This window comes from Peromyscus californicus, unplaced genomic scaffold (assembly GCF_007827085.1).
Source record: "Peromyscus californicus insignis strain IS unplaced genomic scaffold, ASM782708v3 Scaffold_5__1_contigs__length_169319896, whole genome shotgun sequence".
NCBI classification, from domain to species: domain Eukaryota; kingdom Metazoa; phylum Chordata; class Mammalia; order Rodentia; family Cricetidae; genus Peromyscus; species Peromyscus californicus.
In genome coordinates this window covers 159,910,766-159,931,573 of record NW_026294573.1, presented here as the reverse complement: position 1 = coordinate 159,931,573, position 20,808 = coordinate 159,910,766, and the positions used below count along the sequence as shown (strand labels likewise).

The 20,808-nt window shown below is 41.7% G+C and overlaps 1 pseudogene; it reads left to right on the top strand.

Moving 5' to 3' along the window:
- Positions 1-18,265: 18,265 nt before the first annotated feature.
- Positions 18,266-19,790, top strand: LOC128097584 (rRNA-processing protein FCF1 homolog; annotated as a pseudogene).
- The last annotated feature ends 1,018 nt before the right edge of the window (positions 19,791-20,808 follow it).

Genomic DNA, 20,808 nt, shown 5'->3' with positions numbered 1-20,808 from the left:
TGATATGTGTGTGTTCTTCAAGGTAGTGGAAATTGGTGACATTGTAATATTTAGCAATTGAAAAGCTCTGAGGTAGTCTTCTGGGTCCCTCATGGCTAATATATCCTAGCAATTTATAGGCTTGGCCAGCTACTTTTGCAGTGAATACATGCCCAATCATTTAAACTTGTTCTATACTGTTTGAACTTTGTGTCAACTCAAGAATTTGAGACTATTTTTATTAAAAAGTAGCCTCATAAACTATAATATAAAGGAAGCTCCAAGCTCATACTTTTAAATGGTGTGATTATAACATTCATAAACTGCAATGGAACATTCGTTTAGTGTTCTGAGGACCTGCCAACTATTGGGAACTTTTCTGGGTTGAGAAATCTGAACACTGGACAAATGCAAAGACTCTCCCAGCTTTAGAATATGGTGTGGTCATCATAAGTTATAAAAGCTCTACAGCTCTCAGGTCCTTCTGTGTGCGTTTCTATTTGAAAGTCCATGCTACACTATGTAAAGAGTTGAGTTTTAGTGAAGCTCGCTTGTATTTCTCAGTCTCAAATACAAATACCCACAATCCACATTTGAGAAATAGGTTATAGGTACAGATCTTTGTGTACACATTCTCCAGAACAACATCAGAGGGGCTGACACTGTTATCTGTATTCTGCAAATAAGGGAATGGTTGTTTGACTAGCTAACTTGTTCAAGGACATAGGAAGTAGAGCTGGGTTGCAAAACTCGCTTTGCCATGTCCACTTAATGTATCTGGTCATTTCTCAGCACAGCTTCTTCCTGGCATGTGCTCGCTGAGTCTAAAGTCCCTAAGTGAACTCAGACTTTTCTGTGACCACCTTCCATGTACAAGCATCTCAGAAATCACCTAGTCAGACCTGTAATGCCAGTGCTTATGCAGCTGGACCATGAGTTTCATGTTAGCCTGGGCTACATTCAGGACCCTGTCTCAAAAAGAGACATTCTGGCCAGTGTGTAGCCATAAGCCACATATGCCCACTGGGCACTAGAAATGTGGCAGGTCTGAGTTAAGCTGTGCATAATAGGACTTCAAAACCCTGATATGAAAAGTAGACTATCTCAGTGATTTTTCTTGGGATGGGTGAGATAGGATTTCACTGGGGAACCTGCAGCCTTGCCTCATTCCGAACACTGGGATTACAGTGCGCCACCACACCCAGCTCATGTATTTGTTTTTGATTGGACAAATGCTTTGTATGGCTTTATCATTTTGGGGGTGGGGGTGGGGGTTGTCTCCATGCCTTTTTGTTTTCGGATAACTGTTGACATTTGACATTCTCTGACCCAAACCCTGGGCTGAGTACTTCAAGCGTTTGGGATCTCGGAAGCAGTTTAACTAAGGTGTGGGAATTGGTTTCCAGTGTTACAGACTGAGGTGCAGGGACCTTGACATGCTCCGTAGCTTTACAATCAAGTGCAAGTCAGAGTGGTCAGGAGTGGGTTCGCCTCACACAAACTGCTACCAACCCCCATGTTTTAATACCTGTACTGATGTTCACAACTGGAGTGTCACCCCGGGCCCACATTTCTTACATGGCAGAACAGTTGGCATTTTGGGTGAGGGAACTTTGTTTTAGATCGTGGCAGGCAGCTTAGGTTACAGCTACAAAATGGCCAAGCACCTACCACTGTGTCCCAAGCACTCCATATGTTTCCAGGTGCCCACTGAGGTTCCACATGCCAAGCTGAAGATCATAGGAGACCAAGGGTATCCTAACCTTATGGCACCTCGGTTCTGCTTCTCTATCAGCCAGGAAACTGAAAACCAGGAGCCTCATCGATGGTTTTTGCTTCCTTTTAAATGATTGAACCTGCACTGTACTAGATTTAGTTCTGGAACACATGGGATCTCTTGGGAGATGTGGTTTTACCCCAGGTCCATCAGATCTGATTTCTTTGCTACCTCAGTGTTTCATTGACAGTAATTGTATAAGCAATGTCTCATTCCACACGAGTCTAGCATTTCTAAACTGTAGTTGGCTGATGTGAATACTTGGACAGATAGTCCTGGAATCCAGCCCTTTTCTTTACCCCTGAGCAATCTTGTGACTTAAGACAAAGGACTTAACTCCTGTGAATCTTAGTTACATTCTGCTTCAAAGGAGGGAACACTGACTCGTGGAACATTCTTAAATATTAAGACACAATGTGTGTAAAGTGGCTAGTACAGGGTCTGGAATAATGGTAGAGGTTTAAGGCCCCACCTGTATTGCCCAATAGAATTTTCTGTGATGGTAATGTCAGGAATGCTCTCTGTCTTCTCCGTCCATGAATGCAGGCACTAATGGCATGTGGGTAGATAACACATACTTGAAATGTGAATGCAATTGAATAGAGTGATTTAATGTTAGTTCATTGAGATGAAAATTTAAATACCTACATATAGCTAGTGGTTCTGATTTGAACAGCCCAGGATGCTAGCCTGATGTTTTTCCAAAGTCAGATTTCTCATTTTTATTCCAAATCCATTTCTCTTGTAGTATTCTCCGCCCCAATCCATAGGAATGCATGCCATTTTTTTTTCAGTTCCCAGGTGATGCTTTGAAGTTATCTTTATTTCTGTCTTTAAAACTGCCTATCTAATAACGCTATTTGTTTCGCCCTCAGAATATAACTGGACTTCAGTTACTTCTCAGTGTTTCCACACTTCACCCTGGGTTGGACGAACCCTGCTTGCATCTCTCCACTTCCCTTCCTGCTTGTGTCTTTGTCCTCCCAGTTACCATTCAAAAAACAGGTTACAATACAGATGTTCACTAACTATAACAGGCCTGTATCCCCATAAGCCCAAATAAGTAATAAGTATAAACTTATATAAGCCCGGCATGAGTAAAAACTGCTTTGATGGCCCGGGGAGATGGTTCATGGTAAGTGTTCACTCTGAAGGCATGAGGACCTGAGTTTGAATCCCCAGCACCATGGAAAGAGCCAGACATGGCTGAACATGCCTATAATCCCAGCACTGGGAGCAGAGACAGGCGACTGAATCTCTACCTGAAGCAGTGATTTTCTGGTTCAGTGCTGTGGATATCGCTTTATATAAATAAAGCACTGATTGACCAGGCAGGAAGTATAGGCGGGACAAGGAGAGAGGAGAATTGAGGAAGGAGGAAGGAAAGAGAGACCGGCTGGAGCCACTGCCAAGACAAGGAAGATGTAAAGTACCGGTAAGCCACAAGCCACGTGGCAAAGTAAAGATTAATAAAAATGGGCTGAATATAAGAGTGAGAGCTAGACAATGATAGGCCTGAGCTAATGGCCAAGCAGTTTAAATAATGTAAGAGTCTGTGTGTTTATTTTATAAGTGGGCCCCGGGACTGGCGGGACTTGGCGGCGGGAGCTGGAGAAAAATTCTCCAGTTACAAATGGCGCCCAACATGGGGCTTGAACCCACGACCCTGAGATTAAGAGTCTCATGCTCTACCGACTGAGCTCTAGATCAGTGGTTCTCACCCTTCCTAACCCTGCGACCCTTTAACACAGTTCCTCAAGTTGTGGTGCCCCCCAGCTGCTGTGGAACAATTTTTAATACACTAAAAATATGTATTACTCTCATTTGCTAATAAAAAGCTGGATGGCTGATAGCTGGGAAGGAAGAGATTGAGCAGGAGAGCCAGACTGGGAGGATTCTGGGAAGATGAAGGGCGGAGTCAGAGAGTTGCCGGCAAATGCAAAGAAGCAAGACGAGAATGCTGTGCCGAGAAAAGGTGCCAACCACGTGGCTAAACACAGGTAAGAATTATGGGTTAATTTAAGGGTAAGAGTTAGCTAGTAACAAGCCTGAGCTATCAGTCGAGTATTTATAATTCATGTTCAGCCTCTGAGTCAGTTATTTGGGACTGGGCTGTTGAGACAGGAAACGTCCGTTTACACCCAGCCATAAAATTATTTTGTTGCTACTTCATAACTAATTTTGCTACTGTTATGGGTCATAATATAAATATCTGATATGTAGGATATCTGATATGAGATCCCCACTGGGGTCAAGACCCACAGGTTGAGAACCACTTGTCTGGAGGCATTAAGGTGGAGAATGGTAGAAGACAGCTGATAACCCTGCTCTGGCCTTTGCATGGGCATTCATGGTTACATACACCTATCATTCATGTGTATGAATTATGCGTGCAGTGTGTGTGTGTGCGCGCGCACACACACACACACACACACACACACACTGCTCTGAGGATTGCGGAGATTGCTCAGTGTGTAAATGTGCTCACAGTGCAAGCATAAGGACCTGAATTTAAGTCCCCATCACCTGTATAAAGTGTTGGGCGTTGTCACACGTGCTTGTCACTCCCCTGATGTGGCACTGGAGGTGGGCTGTAGGCACAGGAGAATTCAGACTTAGCAAGAGACCCCGTCTCAAGGGAGTAAGGCAAAGAATGATAGAGTAGGACATCCAATGTCTTGCTCTAGACTCTGCGTGGGCACACACATGTGTGTATACCACATGCATACACCACACACACACACACACATGAAAGCAAAGAAAAAATGCATAGAATACACTCGAGCTACTGACCCCACAGAGCGCAGCACAGCGTCCCTACAGGGGTCTCTTGCTTCTCTCTGGATCACATGGCTGACCAGGAGCTACAGCTTGCTGCTCTGCCCAGAACCATGAGAACAGGGAGAAAGTCAAAATTCTAAATGTGAAATATGGTTTCTACTGAAGATGCATGATAATAATATTATTACATCAAAAAATCGTAAGGTACAGCGTTTCAAGGGACCACCCAATGCCATGTTTCCAATGAAAATGCATGATAATGATATTATTATTACATCAAAAAATCGTAAGGTACAGCATTTCAAGGGACCACCCAATGCCATGTTTCCAATGAAACTGCTGACTTTACATTTCGGTCAGGCATCGAAGCTGATATTACAGTGCTATATCTGATTTGCTGTGTCTACCAACTTCCTAAAAGTTGCTCCTGGTTTCAGCTCCTACCACTCACCTCTCAAACCTCGTTCTAACCACTCTGGCCACCGTGGATACAATCATGTCTCTGCCTTGGTGTCTCTTGTCACCTCTGTATTAGACAGCCTTCCCTAAGGAATCCTCAGCCCCAGCTTCATCACTTCCGTTAGGTCTCTTCTCAGCTGTCTCCCTGGGAGACCACACTGGGCACGATTGTTACCAATGCTCACCCTGTTCTCAATTACGCTGACTGCTCCGTTTATCCCCACAGCCTTTCCTGCCTTACCACGCCTTTGCTGGGTTAGTGGTGAGATTGCTTTTGCTATTGCTGCTCCCCCCACTGTGGAAAGTAAGTGACACGGATAAGGGGCTGATTTTACAGTACGCCTTCCTCACACTTAATGAGCAGAGAAGTCAGTCAAATGACAGCACCTGAGTCATCACCAAATACATCCTTTAGTAAGCAAATTGCTTCTCACTATTAAGTGCTTATTTAACACATTTCAGCATTACTTTATGGTGTTGCTTTAATTTATTTTTTTAATCTTATTTTGTACATTTATGTGCATTTTATTAGGTCCTTTACCTACCCATAAGTGGTGGCCCACACCTTTAATCCTAGCACTCGGGAGGCAGAGCCAGGCGGATCTCTGTGAGTTCGAGGCCAACCTGGGTTACCAAGCGAGTTCCAGGAAAGGCACAAAGCTACACAGAGAAACCCTGTCTCAAACAAACAAACAAACAAACAAACAAACAAACAAAAAGAAGTGTGCTTGGTGACTGGGATACAGATGTGTGAATAGGAAGTGATGACCTCGGCCTCAGCCTTTGTTCTTGAGCTGGTGGATGGTAGCCGTCTGTCCTGCTCTACCTGGAAATGGGCCGTCCATCTGGGTCCATGTGGAAGATGAGTACTCAGCTGAGAAGCAACATCTGTTCAAACGAATGGAACCTGGGTTATTGCTGTTCTTCTTCTTTTTAATTTTTAAATTTTCTTCCTTCCTTTCTTCCTTTTTTCCTTCCTTCCTTCCTTCCTTCCTTCCTTCTTTTCTTTCTTTCTTATTGACTCTTTGTGGATTTCACATCATGCACCCCTTCATCTCCCTGTCCCTTTGTTTCTGCCCTCTGCCCTTGTTACCTCCCCTCAAGATAAAATAAAATTTAAAAGAAAATCCAAAAACCCAAAACAAACAAACAAACAAACGAACAAACAAACAAAAAACCAAATATACAAAAACAAGATAAAACGTTGGTATGGAAGCTGTAGTGTGGCCCAGTAGGAAACACAGGTAATACTCTTAGGTCCATACATCTTTACTTGTAAGTGTTCACTGCAATGAGTCATGGTCTGGTTCCAGGCCTCTGACTTCTGCTGTACCCTCCATACTGGGCCCTCATTGGGACTCCTGTGGCTGGAGAGATGGCTCAGCATTAAAGGCTAGGCTCACAACCCAAAATATAGGACCCAGGTTCTTTGCAGAGCACAGTGCAGCTTAGACATGGTATATCACCAGAAAGATGGCATGGCATGCTCAACCCTCCCCCTCCCCAAAGAGATATGGATACGAGCTGATGTCACTGATGTCACCTCTGGATTATACCTTTTCCCCACTTTGAGCCTTGCTGCAGAATAGGATGATCTTGAATTCCCAATCCTTCTGTTTCCATCTCTCAAATGCTGAGATTGTAAGACGTGCACAGTTCCTGTGGTCTGGGGATTGAACCCAGGGCTTTGTGCAAGCTAGGTAAATATTGCATCAACTGAGTGACACCCTACACCCTTAGCTCCTTTTTCTTTCCTCCCTTCGTTCTTTCTCTCTCCTTTTTTGCTTTATTACTAACATTTTAGTTAGTAGAGTGCTTACTGAAACGATGGGTTTCATTATGGCATTTTCATACATGCGTATCATTGCGTTTTGTTCATATTCGCCCCTATTACCCTCTCTTGCCTCCCCTCTTTCTGGTCCCCTTCATTCTCCCCCTTTGTGCCTTTATCTACATTTAGATATAGATTCCACACAGGAGAGAAAACATCCAATATTTGTCTTCCCTTGAACCTCCATTACCCCGCCTTGTAACCTCCTCTCCCTTACCTTTGGACCCCTGTGTCCCTTCACATAGTCCCTCGTTTGCTTTTGTGTTACACACACACACACACACACACACACACACACACACACACACACACACACACACACCTTTTCAGTGATGACTGACTTTCTTCATCTGCCTTATTTTGCTTAATTTACAGGATGCCCTCCAGTCCCGCCCTTTGCCCTGTAGATGGTAGATTATGTCCTTGGGCACTGCCAGCATCCATCTGAAAGTGACAATGAGTGCCCAAGGAGGCCTAGACATGGTGAGTCATGACTGTGAGACCCTTGTGGGTGGCCAGAATCGTTGCCATTATATTTTACCCACAATGGTTATATTTCATATATTGCTGACATGCTTTCTTGAATCTTAATGTCATCAACTGTTTCCTCAAAATGCTGGTGTTTGCATTTGCACTATGATGATAAAAAGGTTGAAAGTCATGTGTTTTTATCAACACTGAAGTTTTAAAGTCAACACTTCTTGCTGTATTAAAATCAGTGAATGTTTATTGCCTGTCTGTGCAGTTAGGAGGGTAATTACAGCTTTCTCCTGGATTGTCTTCCTTTTGTTTTTCCCTCAGCTGTATCCCCGCAGAGCTGACGGCTGCTCAGAGGCTCTGTGAGCCATGGGTGAGAAGACCTGCTGAAGCTGGCAAACTGGTTTAGAGAGCTGGGTGACGTGTATTCTGCAAGATTGTGAAAGGCAGAGTGGTATGACTCGCTGCTGGTCACACCACTGCCACACCAGGGCTGGAAAATAACCGGAGTCTTATGACATCTGGTCTGTCAGGCTCTGTCACCAGATCACAAGGGAGCATTTTCTTACCGTCCGCTCCTCTTCTTCCTCCCAGTCTCCTCTCACACTGCACACTCTGAACACTTCTGGAAAGAAGATTGTGTCTTTGGAAAGGATCACTTATTATTTATTATTATTATTATTATTATTATTATTATTATTTTATTTTTTTAAGGGGCAGCAGTGTGTAACACAGAGAGCAAGTTAGGGGGGCAGGGCAGGCTCTTTGTCCTGGAGCTGACACTATGGTGAGGAGATGGAACACACACAGGCCAAACCACCAGCCTAGAGGATGCAGACAGCTGGGAACAAGCAAACCCAAGCCACATGACACAGAGGGAGTGGGGGAGAAGTCACACGATGGGGTGGTCAGGGAAGGCTCTCAAAGGTCATATTTGAGCCAGCCCTGAGTGAAGGACAGGGATAGTCTGGCAAGTATCTGGGTCCAGTGTGTTCTAGGTAAAGAGATAAGCAGTCAAGGCAGCCCCAGATGGGGCCACAGGGCCACAGATGACAAGCTTCTTGGAAGAAAGCAACGTAGGGCAAACTGTACATGCTGTCTAAGACTTGAGAGGGAGGAGAGCATGTGGAGCTCCAGTTGTTCAGGAAAGACATGAGTCTGAAGGTCAGTGAAACCACCCAGAGTCTCATGTAGGAAGTGATGGGTGCTTGTTCAAAAAAAAAAAAAAAGATTCCTTTGTTTCCCTTCGGTGATGAGAATGAGAAACTGATATTTGGAATACCTCTTCCTAGAAACCTTTGAAAGTAACTGGACAAAGTAGTTTTCAAAAATCTCCTCAAAGTACCGGTGGTTTAATAGAGTTGTGAGTGCTTAAATGGTTCAGATCCAGGTACTGAAGCAGCACGCCCAACTGCCCAGGCTGGTTTTCAGTTGACAGTCACTTGTGGTGGTGGACGTGCCTGGGAGACTGCACTGTATTTCCTGAAACACAGGAAACAATTGGGCCTTTGATGACAGACAAGCAGACAGACAGATTCCACCCTCTGTGTCTGTCTCAGGGACAGATCTCCCAGCAGGTGAAAATTTGCTGGTGAGTGCTGCTTTCACTAGCAGAGAAGTGGAAACGACAACCTTCTAGAAAGGGGATTGGTTACATAACCATTCCGCATCTATACAGAAAAATTCTAGCAGGAATTAAAAAGATAAAAATTCTAACAGTAACAGAAAAATCACCTTACAAAGAATGCATTATAAAGTAAAAAATAAAAAATAGCTTGGCTATCAAATATAATATCCACTGTTGGCCCATTTTGCATATTAATACATGAATATATGTAGAAGACTATAGAACAATGCTGATATTGTTTATCTCTTGGGGATGGGGTGATATTGAATGTCTTCCTTTTCTTATATGCTTATAATAAGGAAAATACAAATATTATAATACAAATAGCTTGATTCATATTTTAATAATATGTTTATACTAGGAAATACTCCAGAAAAATACAAAGAATGCAAGAAACACCCCTGAAAACCGCGTGGCAATAGAACACTTACGTTAGTATTTCACTCTGATGTTCTAAAGGAACTCTTTACACATTAACATGGAATGCAGCCAAATATTTTATACGCAGGATTATCACGCCATGTTCTTGACATTACTCATTTTCTTTTAAACCCAAGCAAATACGTGTAGATTCGAGTTGCACTCTTCTCGCTCAGGGTCATTTAATTTGTGCTCGCTCTGTGCTTCCTCGGTGTCCCATTTATAGATGTTTAAGATTCTGAATTTGATTCAGATTGTTTACTAGTCTGAAGAACATTCTCATACACTGTTGCAATGAAATCATTCTAAGACATATAAGAGTGTTTACTTTTCAGGTAGACCCCTGAAAACGCTTGCTCAGCTTAGCTTACAACATTCACCACGGGCAGCAGACAAAGATGGCCTCATGACAGTGAACGTGTTGGCCACATGGTCAGGGAAGCTTCCATGCCACACAATAATTTTCCCCAGCAGGCTATTTTCCCCATTACGCTAACGTGGATCACGTCTTTCCCATTTGTAGTAAATATCTGAAGCAGCGAATTATTTGTTCTAAAGTCCATCCCAGGGACTAAGTTGAAGAACTGGTATTTGATATCGTGGAAAACTGCTTTCTTTGTCATCTATTGGTTTTTATGTAAGGCCTTGAGTTTGCTTAGGCACAAAGCCAGTGACTTCTTCACTGTCCCCTGCATGCATGGCTCTGCCAGGTGTGGCTACCCACGTGTAGAGGTCTCTGAAACCATGGCACTTGCTTTTTTTTTGTTGTTTTTGTTCTTATTTTTCTGTTTCTTAGTTTCTTGAACTAGACTATTACTGAAAGAAAAAAATATATAAGGAAGAAAAATCCCAGAGAGGGGTTTCAGAGCTTCAAAAGAGCAGCAACGAAAGTGACATTCACATAGAAGTTTGGGCAAGTTACACAGAACAACAAAGCCGCCTTTTATGACAGACAGCTGGTCTGACCACAGTTTCGGTAAGTTACACGGCCAAATACAGAAACGAAGCTTGCTGACTCAGCCTGCTGCACTAACCACCGAACTCGGCAGCTCCTCCCTCAGCCATGCAGGGCAGAACCACAGGGCCTGCAAGCGCTACCCTCTCCGGAGCAGGCAGCCCGCTGGAAAGTGGCCAGGCCGGAGGCCGCCCTGTGTAATGTGTCATTTTACCAGATGAGCACCACACCCAGACACTTTGGAGAGATTATCACGATGGAAATGAGGTCATCTGAAAACTTTATATTACGTGGAAATAACTCTGAGGGCCAGCAAAAGGCTCTTATGGGATATTGAATGCTTTATTCTTGGTTTCAAAATGCCCTTACTTACTTTCTTCCAGCCTCATATCTAAGACTGACCCTGAAGAAACTGGAGAGCCTTTTTATTAACCCACTAACTATAGTAAATCAGCACAGCTCTGTGTGCTTAAATGACCCTCCTGTTCACTGCAAGCCACATGTACTGTCTTACGCAGGCCTAATATTGTTCACCCTCAAATGCCTTCCCCGTTTTTCTTACTGTAATTAATTGTACAAAACAGTGGATTTCCTGACGGCATTTTCATACACTTTTATATCATACTGGGATTACATCCACTTCCCGCTGTCTTTTCTTATCCCGCCCCTTCTCGTCCTGTCTCCTTACTCCCCCTTTTTATTTTCATGGTCCCCCCCTCTACAAAACCGGATATGATAGAAGACATGCAATATTTGTCTTTCTGAGTTTATCGTATTTCACTCAACACGATGATCCTCAGCTTCCTCACATTTTGTGCATGAACAGCACGATTTTGTTCTTCTTTACGGCTTACTAACACACTAATACACAACAGTGCGTATCTACACTTCTTTTGTTCATTCATTCCAATGAGCACCCAGGCCAATTCCACAAGCTAGCTACGATGAGTACTGCTGTGATGAACATGGCCATGCAAATGTCTCTGCAGTTTACTGACTTGGATTCTGTTGTGTAGGTATCCAGAAATGGCAAAGCTGGACTGTACGGCAGTTCTATTTTCTGAAGAACTTCCATACTGATTTCTGTATTGTCTAGTCTAATTTGCATACCTCCAAAGGATATAAAGATTCCCCCCTCATGTCCTCACCAGCATTTGTGGTTGTTTTTGGGGTGGTCACTGTTCTGGTGGGGATGAGATGGAGTCTCACTGTACTTTTGATTTGTATCTCCCTGGTAGCCAAGGCTCTTGTCTCTTCTCTGTTTCTTTTACTATGAAGAAATGTTTAATTTCATTGGTAAATGATTAATGTCATTTCATGAGCTACTGATGTCCTTCTCAGAAAGTCATTGCCAGCTGGGCTGGTGATACATGCCGGTGATCACAGCACTCAGGAGGCTGATGCAGGAAGTTCACAAGTTCAAGGCCTACGCGGGTTACATAGTGAGACTCCGTCTTAAAGAACCAAAGCAAAGAGGGTTGGAGAGATGGCTCAGAGGTTAGAAACATGTACTGCTCTTGCGGAGGAATCAAGTTCAATTCCCACCACCCACATTAGGCAGCTCACAACTGCCTGTTACTCTAGTTCCAAGGGGATCCAATGCTTCTGGCCATTTGGGGCACCTGCACTCCTGTACACGTGCTTACACACATGCAGCTGGCTACTGTTGCCCATCCTGGTGTAGAAGGAGAAATGTCTCTGGGCCCAACTCCTAGATGAAGAGCTACAAGCAATTATCAACTGGAGAGAGAGAGAAAATTAGTCCTTCCCAGAGATTAGCCATCTAATTGGTTATACAACACCAGGTGGTCAGCCGGAAGCATGTACATACAAGCAACACTAAACAGACACAGCAGGTTATATTCTTGTGTGTGTGTGTGTGTGTGTGTGTGTGTGTGTGTGTGTGTGTGTGAAACAATCACAATTAAAGAAAAAGAGGCCATGAATTTGAAAGAGGGGGTAGATGGAAGGAGAGGGAGAGGAAATGATCCAATTATATCTTAAATAAATTTAACAAAAAATAAAATAAATCTTAGGAAAAAACATAAAAACAAATAAAAATTTAAAGAAAAGGCATGGCCTTTCTCTTTATGTCACAATTTTCCTCCAGCAATTGTAGAGTTTCAGCTCTTACATTAATCTTGTTGATTGATTTTCAACTGGCTTAAGTTGAAGAGGAGATAGCAGGGTCCGATTTTACTCCAGTGTGTGTGGATATCCTGTTTTCTTAGCATCGTTTGTTGAAAAGGCTATCTTTTCTCAATCATGTTCTTGGCTCCTTTGTTGAAACTCAGGTTGCTCTGCCTGTGTGGGCTTATTTCTGGGTCTTCTGTTCTACTGCATTGATCTACACAGCTGCTTTCAGGCCAAAACCTGCTGTTTTGGTCACCACAGCCATTCCATGTGACTTGAGGTCAGGTATTGTGATGCTGCCATCCTTACTCATTCTGTTCAGGATTTTTTGGCTAGCCAGAGTCCATTGTGTTTCCATATGAATTTTAGGATTATTGTTTCTGTCTCTATGGAGAATGCCATTGGAATTTTGATGAGAATTGCACTGAATTTGTAGATTGCTTTGGGAATATGGCCATGTTCACAGCATCAATTTTGCTAATCTATGGCCGGAGGCTCAGCTCTTCATCTTCTGGTGTCTGCTTCCATTTCTTCCTGTGTTGCTTTGTACTTTTGCTCTCATAGATTTTTCACCTTTTTATTTAGCTTTCTGCCTATGCATCTTTTGAGACTTGTGTTAGTTGCTTTTGTGTTGCTGTGACTAGAATACTTGACAGGTAGCTAAGATGGAGCAGGATTGACTTCGCTCACGGTTTCAGAAAAGTCAGATATCTATGCTTGGGCCCATGCACTGGGACACAGCATCACAGTGGCCAGAGCTCATAGCAGAACAGGACTGTTTATATATTTTTTGCCTTGTTGCAAATATAAAGAAAAAGGGGAGAGAGAGAGAGAGAGAGAGAGAGAGAGAGAGAGAGAGAGAGAGAGAGAGAGAGAGAACAGCAAAACATAAGCCAAAGATCTACCCCTAGTGGCTGACTTTCTCCAGCTAATTCCCAACTTCCTGAATTTTTCAGGACTTTCCAAGATATTTCCAGCAGCTGGGGCAAAGTTCTCAACACAGGAGCCTTTGGGAGGTTACACTTTAAGTTCAAACTATAACATTCTGCTTCCTACCCTTCCCCCACACCAAGCTTTTAAAAAATATTTTGTTTGAGAATTTCAGACAGTTATATGATGAATGTGTTTTGATAAAATCCACACTCCATCTCCTCACCTCCAATTGTTCCCCACCCCCATCACGTTTTCTTTCCGGTTTCATGTGCTCCCTTTCTGTCTTTTAAAAATCCACGGAGTCTGTTTAGTGCTGTGTATATGTACATGGGTGAAATACCATCTGCTAGAGCAAGGATAGCCTTTTAGGGGCCTCATCTGTGAAGACCACTTGCTCCCGCATCCCGACAGCCATCTTGCCAGCAGTCTCTCAGCTACTGGTTGGACTTTATATGCCCCTCCTCCGTCCATGGCTGGCTTGATCTTGAGTAGGGCTTGTGCATGCAGTCACAGTTGCTGTGAGCTCATATTGCAACAGTCTGTCATATTCAACAATAGATTTCAGTGCAAATGTCCCCTACTTCTGTCGCTTATGATCTTTCCATTCCTCTTTTCTGCAATGATCCCTGAACCTTGGGGTGAGGGGTTGTGTGATGTAGATGTTCCATTTAGAGCATTCCACAGTCTCTTATTCTCTATGTGTTGACTAACTATGGTCTCTGTATTAATAACCATGTACTGCAAAAAGAGGCTTCTCTCTGATGAGGGTTCAGAAAGGCACTAATACATGGATATAAAGATTAGAACTTAGGAAGCAGTTTGATACTATGCTCATTTGGCAGAATAATAGTATTAGGTTTGCCACAGGGCCTATGGCCTAACCAGTGTCAGGTTTCTGACCCAGTTAACAGTGACAGGATGAGTTCCATCTTGTGGAGCAGGTTTTAAATCCAATTAAATAGAGTTTGATTGCTCCCATAACATTTGTGATGTTATTGCACAAGGTATGCCAATATGCCATGCCAGTCATTTTTGTAGCTCACAGGGTTCATGCTGGGGATGTCTTTCTGTATGCTGTGAATGTGTTGCTCTGATTGATTGATAAATAAAATGCTGATTGGCCAGTAGCCAGGCAGGAAGTATAGTATAGGGGGGACAAGAGAGAGGAGAATTCTGGGAACAGAAAGGCTGAGTCAGGAGTCGTCAGACAGACACAGAGGAAGCGAGATGTAAAAGTACCGGTAAGTCACAAGTCACATGGCAACTTATAGATTAATAAGTTGGGTTATTTTATTTATTATATCATATTAATAATGGGTTAATTTAAGGTATAAGAACTAGATAGCAAGAAGCCTGCCATGGTCATACAGTTTATAAGTAATAAAAGTCTCTGTGTGTTTATTTGGGTCTGAGTGGCTGCGGGCCTGGGCTGGACTGGAGATAACTCCAGCTACAGGTTCACACCTGGGCTAGACCTTTGATTCCTTTCTCCTCCAGCAGCGTGCATAGATTATGGGGGAGGCATTTGTCCTCCAGTATATAGTCATTTCTATTTAACCCCCCCCGACCTACTTTATACCATAACCTGTGTTGTATCTGCCTTCTCTCCATGGCTTCTTACTAGTTTTCTAGCTCCTACATGTACTCCAACTTAAACAAACACATATCTGAAGGTTCAAATACATTGTCCACGTATTAGAGAGTTCATGTGTTTGCCTTTCTGGGTCTTGTTTACTTCACTCAAAATTATTTTTGCTAGTTCCATTAATTTGTAATTACGTTTTTCTTTGCACCTGAATAATACTCGGCTGTGTAATTGTATCACATTTTCATTATCCATTCACAGTTAATGAACATCTATGCCAGCAGTTTTCAACTTTCCTAATGTTGCAACCCTTTAATGCAGTTTCTCATGTTGCAGTGACACCCAACCATAAAATTATTTCCATTGCTACTTCCTAACTGCAATTTTACAACTGTTACGAATCTTAATTCAAACATCTGCGTTTTCCATTGCTTCTCTGTGAAAGGGCCATTTGATCCCCAAAGGTTGAAAACCACTGATCTAGGTTGTTTCCATTTTCTGGCTACTGTGGATAGAGCAGCAATGAACATGGATGAGGAACTATCTCTAATAGGATCTAGAGTCCTTTGGGGGATATGCTGAGAAGTGGCAGCTGGATCATATGGTAGATCTATTTCTATTTTTGTGAGGAAACTTCAAACTGATTTCCATAGTGGCTGCACCAGTTTGCATTCCCATCAACAGTGAATAAATGTTCCCCTTTCTCCACACCCAGGCCAGCATTAGTTATTACTTGTTCTTTGATCTTAGCCATTCTTACTGGAGTAATGTGAAATCTCAAAGTACTTGTCACTGTAGTTCCCTCATGCTTGCTTTCTTACTGTTTAGTGTTTTTTTTTTCCCTTTGAGTTCTTTGTATGTTTTAGAAACTGGCACTTTGCCAAATGCACAGCTGGTAAAGAATTTTTTTATCATTTTGTAGGCTACCTCTTCACTGGAATGTAGTGTCTGTTGCTGTACCAAGACCTTTTAGTCACATAAGGACCCTTTATCAACTATTGGTGTTAATGGCAGCCCTGCAGGTGTCCTGTTCAGAAATTTTTTCCTGTGCCAATACGTTCAAATGTAGCCCTACTTTCTCTTCTGATTTAAGGTGTCTGATCTTCTGTTGAGGTCCTTGGTCCCTCTGGAGTTGAGTTTTATGCACGGTGAGAGATCAGGATCATATTTCATTCATCTACGCACGGCCATACTGTTTGACCAACACCATTTGTTGAAGGTCCTGTCTTTTCTCCAATGTGCATTGTTGGCCCCTTTATCAAAAATCAGGTGGTGGTAGGAGTGTAGGCTTGTATTTATATCTTTAATTAGATTTTATTGACCAGTTTCTGTGTTCACTCCAGTACTATGTTGTTTTAATTAATATAACTCTGTAGTGTGATTCAAAAGAAGGGATGGTGAGGCCTCTAGCAGTGTTTTATTGCTCATGATTATTTTGGTTATCTTGGGTCTTTGGAGTTTCCAGATAAACTTTAAGATTATGGTTTTCAGTTTCTGTGAGGAGTTGCATTGGAATTTTGATGGAGATTATGCTGACTCTCTACTGCTTTTGGACTGATGGCCATTCTCACAATATTAATCCTACCAATCTATGAGCATAGCATAGGAGGTCTTTTCACCTTCTCGTATCTCTCCCCATGTTCTCTCCCTTATCTCTGTTTCCCCTCTCCATCCACACTTGATTCTCCCATTCCATGCCCCACATCCATCCATAACTATCTATTCTATTTCCCTTTCCTAATGAGATGTATCTGTCCCCCTAGTTCCTTACTCTATACAGGTATCTGTGGTTCTACAGATTATAGCTTGGTTACCTACATAAGTGAATACATACTATTTTTGTCTCCCTTGGTCTGGGATATGTCACTCAGGATGATTTTTCTAGTTCTACCCATTTACCTGAAATTTTATGATTTCATGTTTTAACAGCTGAGTAATATTCCATTGTATTTTTCTGTATCCATTTTCTATTGAGGGACATCTAAGTTCTTTCCAATTTCTGACTATTATGAATAGAGTAGCAATGAATATGGTTGAGCAAGTGTCCTTGTGGTAGCATGAAGTGTCCTTTTGGTATATGCCCAAGAATGATACAGCTGGATTGGTAGATTGATTCCCAACTTTCTGAGGAACCACTACACTGATTTCTATAGTAGCTATATGAGTTTGCATTCCCACCAGCAATGGAGGAGTGTTCCCCTTACTCTAAATCTTCACCATCAAGAGATATCATTTGTGTTACTGATCTTAGCCATTTTGACAGGTATAAGATGAAATCTCAAAGTAGTTTTGATTTGAAGTTCCTTGATGACTAATGATGTTGAACATTTCTTTAACTGTTTCTCAGCCATTTGAGTTTCCTCTTTTGAGAGTTCTGTTTAGATCAATACCCCATTTTTTAAATTGGCTTATTTTTTCTTTTCTTTTTCTCTATGATCAACTCTATAAACAGTATTTTGTGCAAATATTTTTTAAAATTTTAATTGATATTTTGTGTATTTTGCATCATGCATCCCAATACCATCCAACTCCCAATCCCTTCATATCTGCTTTCTGCCCTTGCAACACCACCCCCCCCACAATAAAATTACAATTTAAAAGAAAAACCAAAAACCAAACTGAACAAACAAAAAAGAAAAAATCTTGGGTTATTTGTTTTCTTGATATCTATTTTTTTTTAGTTCTTTATATATTTTGGATATTAGCCCTTTATTTGGTGTGTAGTTGGTAAAAATATTTCACTACTTTGTCCAAATGATGGTGTCCTTTGCCATTCAGAAGCTTTTCAATTTTATGATGTCCTACTTATTAATTGCTGATCTTAGTGCCTATGCCATTGGTGTTTTGTTCAGAAAGTCTTTTCCTCTTCCAAGAAGTTCAAAGCTATTCCCCTCTTTCTCTTCTGTCAGATTCAGAGAATCTGTTTTTATGTTGAGGTCTATAACCCATTTGGGAGTTGAGTTTTGTGCAGGGTGCTAAGTATGGATCTATTTAGATTCTTCTACATGCAGCTCCAGTTGGACCAGCACCATTTGTTGAAGGTGCTTTCATTTTTCCATTGTATATTTCTGCCTTCTTTATCAAAAATCTGGTGTTCATGGGTGTGTGGACTAGGTCTGGGTCTTCAGTTCTACTCCATTAATCAATGTATCTGTTTTTGTACTAATACCATGCAGTTTTTATTGCTATAACTCTGCAATACAACTTGAAACCAGAGATGGTAATAGCTCTAGCAGTTCTTTTATTATTCAGGATTGTTTTAATGATCCTTTTTTTTTTTTTGCTTTGTTTTTGGTTCTCTCTCTCTCTCTCTCTCTCTCTCTCTCTCTCTCTCTCTCTCTCTCTGTGTGTGTTTCCATATGAAGCTGAAAACTGTCCTTTCAAGATCTGTGAAGAACTGTGTTGGAATTATGTTGGGGATTGCATTGAATCTGTAGGTTGCTTTTTGGTAGGGTGGCCATTTTTTACTATATTATTCCTATGTATTCATGGGCATGGGAGATTTTTTTCCATCTTCTGACATCTTTTTCAATTTTTTTCTTCAGTGCTGTCTTTCATGCTTTAATTGTAATCACTCATAGCTGTAAATGTCCATTTTAGAACTGCTTTTCTGTATTTTTAAAGGTTCTGCTAATTTATGTTTTAATTTTCACTTGATTCTAGGAATTGTTAACTTTCCTATCTGATTTCTTCGTGGATCTTCTGATCACTCAAGAGTTGACTGTTCAAACTTTGTGTTTTTGTATAGTTTTTCTTACTACTGTTTTCAACTCTCATTCTATTGTTTGATTTTTTTAATATTGGTTAATGACCCAAATGTTGATTTATTTTTGGAGAAAGTTCCATGGACTGATAATAAAAATGTACATACTACTCAGCCATTGGATGGAATATTCCGTAGAAGTTTGTTAAGACTATTTGATGAATTGTCCCAATTATTTATTATTGAGGTGAATTATTCACTTTACTAATATGTAGTGGCCCACTTTAATTTTGATTGAAATTCTGCTTTGTAAGGTCTGAACAAATGCCCTTCACTTGCTGGGTATGTTGCATTCCTTCCTTTCATTTTAGTCTCTGCATGTCTTGGCCAAAGGGGTGAGATTCTAACACAAACATGTCTTTTAATCCAAATAATTAGTCTGCTTCTTTTTATTGGTGACTTAAGGCCATTTACGTTTAGGGTTGTGATTAAGAAATACTTGTTATATTCCGGAAGAAACAGGAGTGCGGAGTGAACATGGGGAAGCAGAAGAAAACAAGGAAATATGCGACTATGAAGGGAAGGCTTAGTCTCAGAGATGGGAGACTTAAAGAAAAGGATAGATTAAAGCCTAAAAAGAAAGAAAAGAAAGATCCCAGTGCACGGAAGGAAAGAGAAGTCCCCAGCATCCTTCCAGCTTATTCTTCCAGTATAATACACAACTAGGTCCACCTTACCACATCCTCGTTGATACCAACTTCAACTTTTCCATTAGAGCCAAACTGGACTTAGTGCAGTCAATGATGGACTGTCTGTACGCCAAGTGTATCCCTTGCATAACTGATTGTGTGATGGCTGAAATTGAGAAACTGGGACAGAAGTATAGAGTGACACTAAGGATCGCCAAGGATCCACGATTTGACCGACTTCCGTGCGCACACAAAGGAACCTGTGCTGCTGACTGCTTGGTCCAGAGAGTCACTCAGCACAAGAGTTACATTGTGGCCCCAGTTGACCAGGACCTCAAACGAAGAATCCGGAAGATCCCTGGAGTTCCTATCATGTACATTTCTAACCATAGGTACAACAGTGAACGGATGCCAGATGATTACGGAGCTCCTCGGTTCTAGTTCTTTTTTTTTTTTTTTCGGTTTTTCGAGACAGGGTTTCTCTGTATAGCTTTGTGCCTTTCCTGGAACTCACTTGGTAGCCCAGGCTGGCCTCGAACTCACAGAGATCCGCCTGGCTCTGCCTCCCGAGTGCTGGGATTAAAGGCATGCGCCACCACCGCCCGGCACCGGTTCTAGTTCTTACTCGACAAAATGTGCTTGCCTTTCTTTGACCAGCTTTCTCTGTTGTCAATTAATTAAACACACTTTTTGATGTTGTTGTTTTTAAATGACATTTTGTCTCAATTTAAAAAATAGCTACACTTAAAAAAAAAAGAAAAAAAGAAATATTTGTTGATTTCTTAGTTTTAGTCTTTGTTTTCCTCATTGGTCACATTGCTGTTTGCTCTTTTCCTCTAGTCCCTGTTCATCGTAAGGGGTTTGCTGAATTACTGGGTTCTACTTCTCTGATCCTCTCCTGGTTCTCCTCTGCTCATCTGTTCCTCTCCTGAATTAATCCTGTCTCCAGTGCTCCTACTTTCCCAGTCTTTCTTCCTCTGTGTGTGGGATTTGTTTTGTATATTTTTAGAAAAAATTCATTTTGTCCCTCTCTCTCTCCCTCCCTCCCTCCCTCCTTCCCTCTCTCACTCATGTAGAGTGTGTGTATTTGTGTAGAGTGCCCATGTGTAGGTTCTCATGGGTGCCTTTGGAAATGGATTTATAGGTGGTTGTCAGTCACTTGACTGATTGCTGGCAACCAAACTTGGGCCTTTAACTACTGAGCCATCTTTCCACTCCCATGTGTGTGGGATTTTTTAACTATGTTCTGCCATGCTGGCTTACTAGTAGTGAATTGCTTTAGTTTGTACTTACCTTAGGGCATCTTTATTTCTTCATCAGTTTTAAGAGACAACTTTGCTGGATATAGTAACCTTGGCTTCAGCCGTTTACTCTCATGACTTTTTATTATTTCTGCTATAAAACTGATAGTATTCTAATAAATTTGTGTAGATGAATTTCTAAATGGTCTTATTAATAG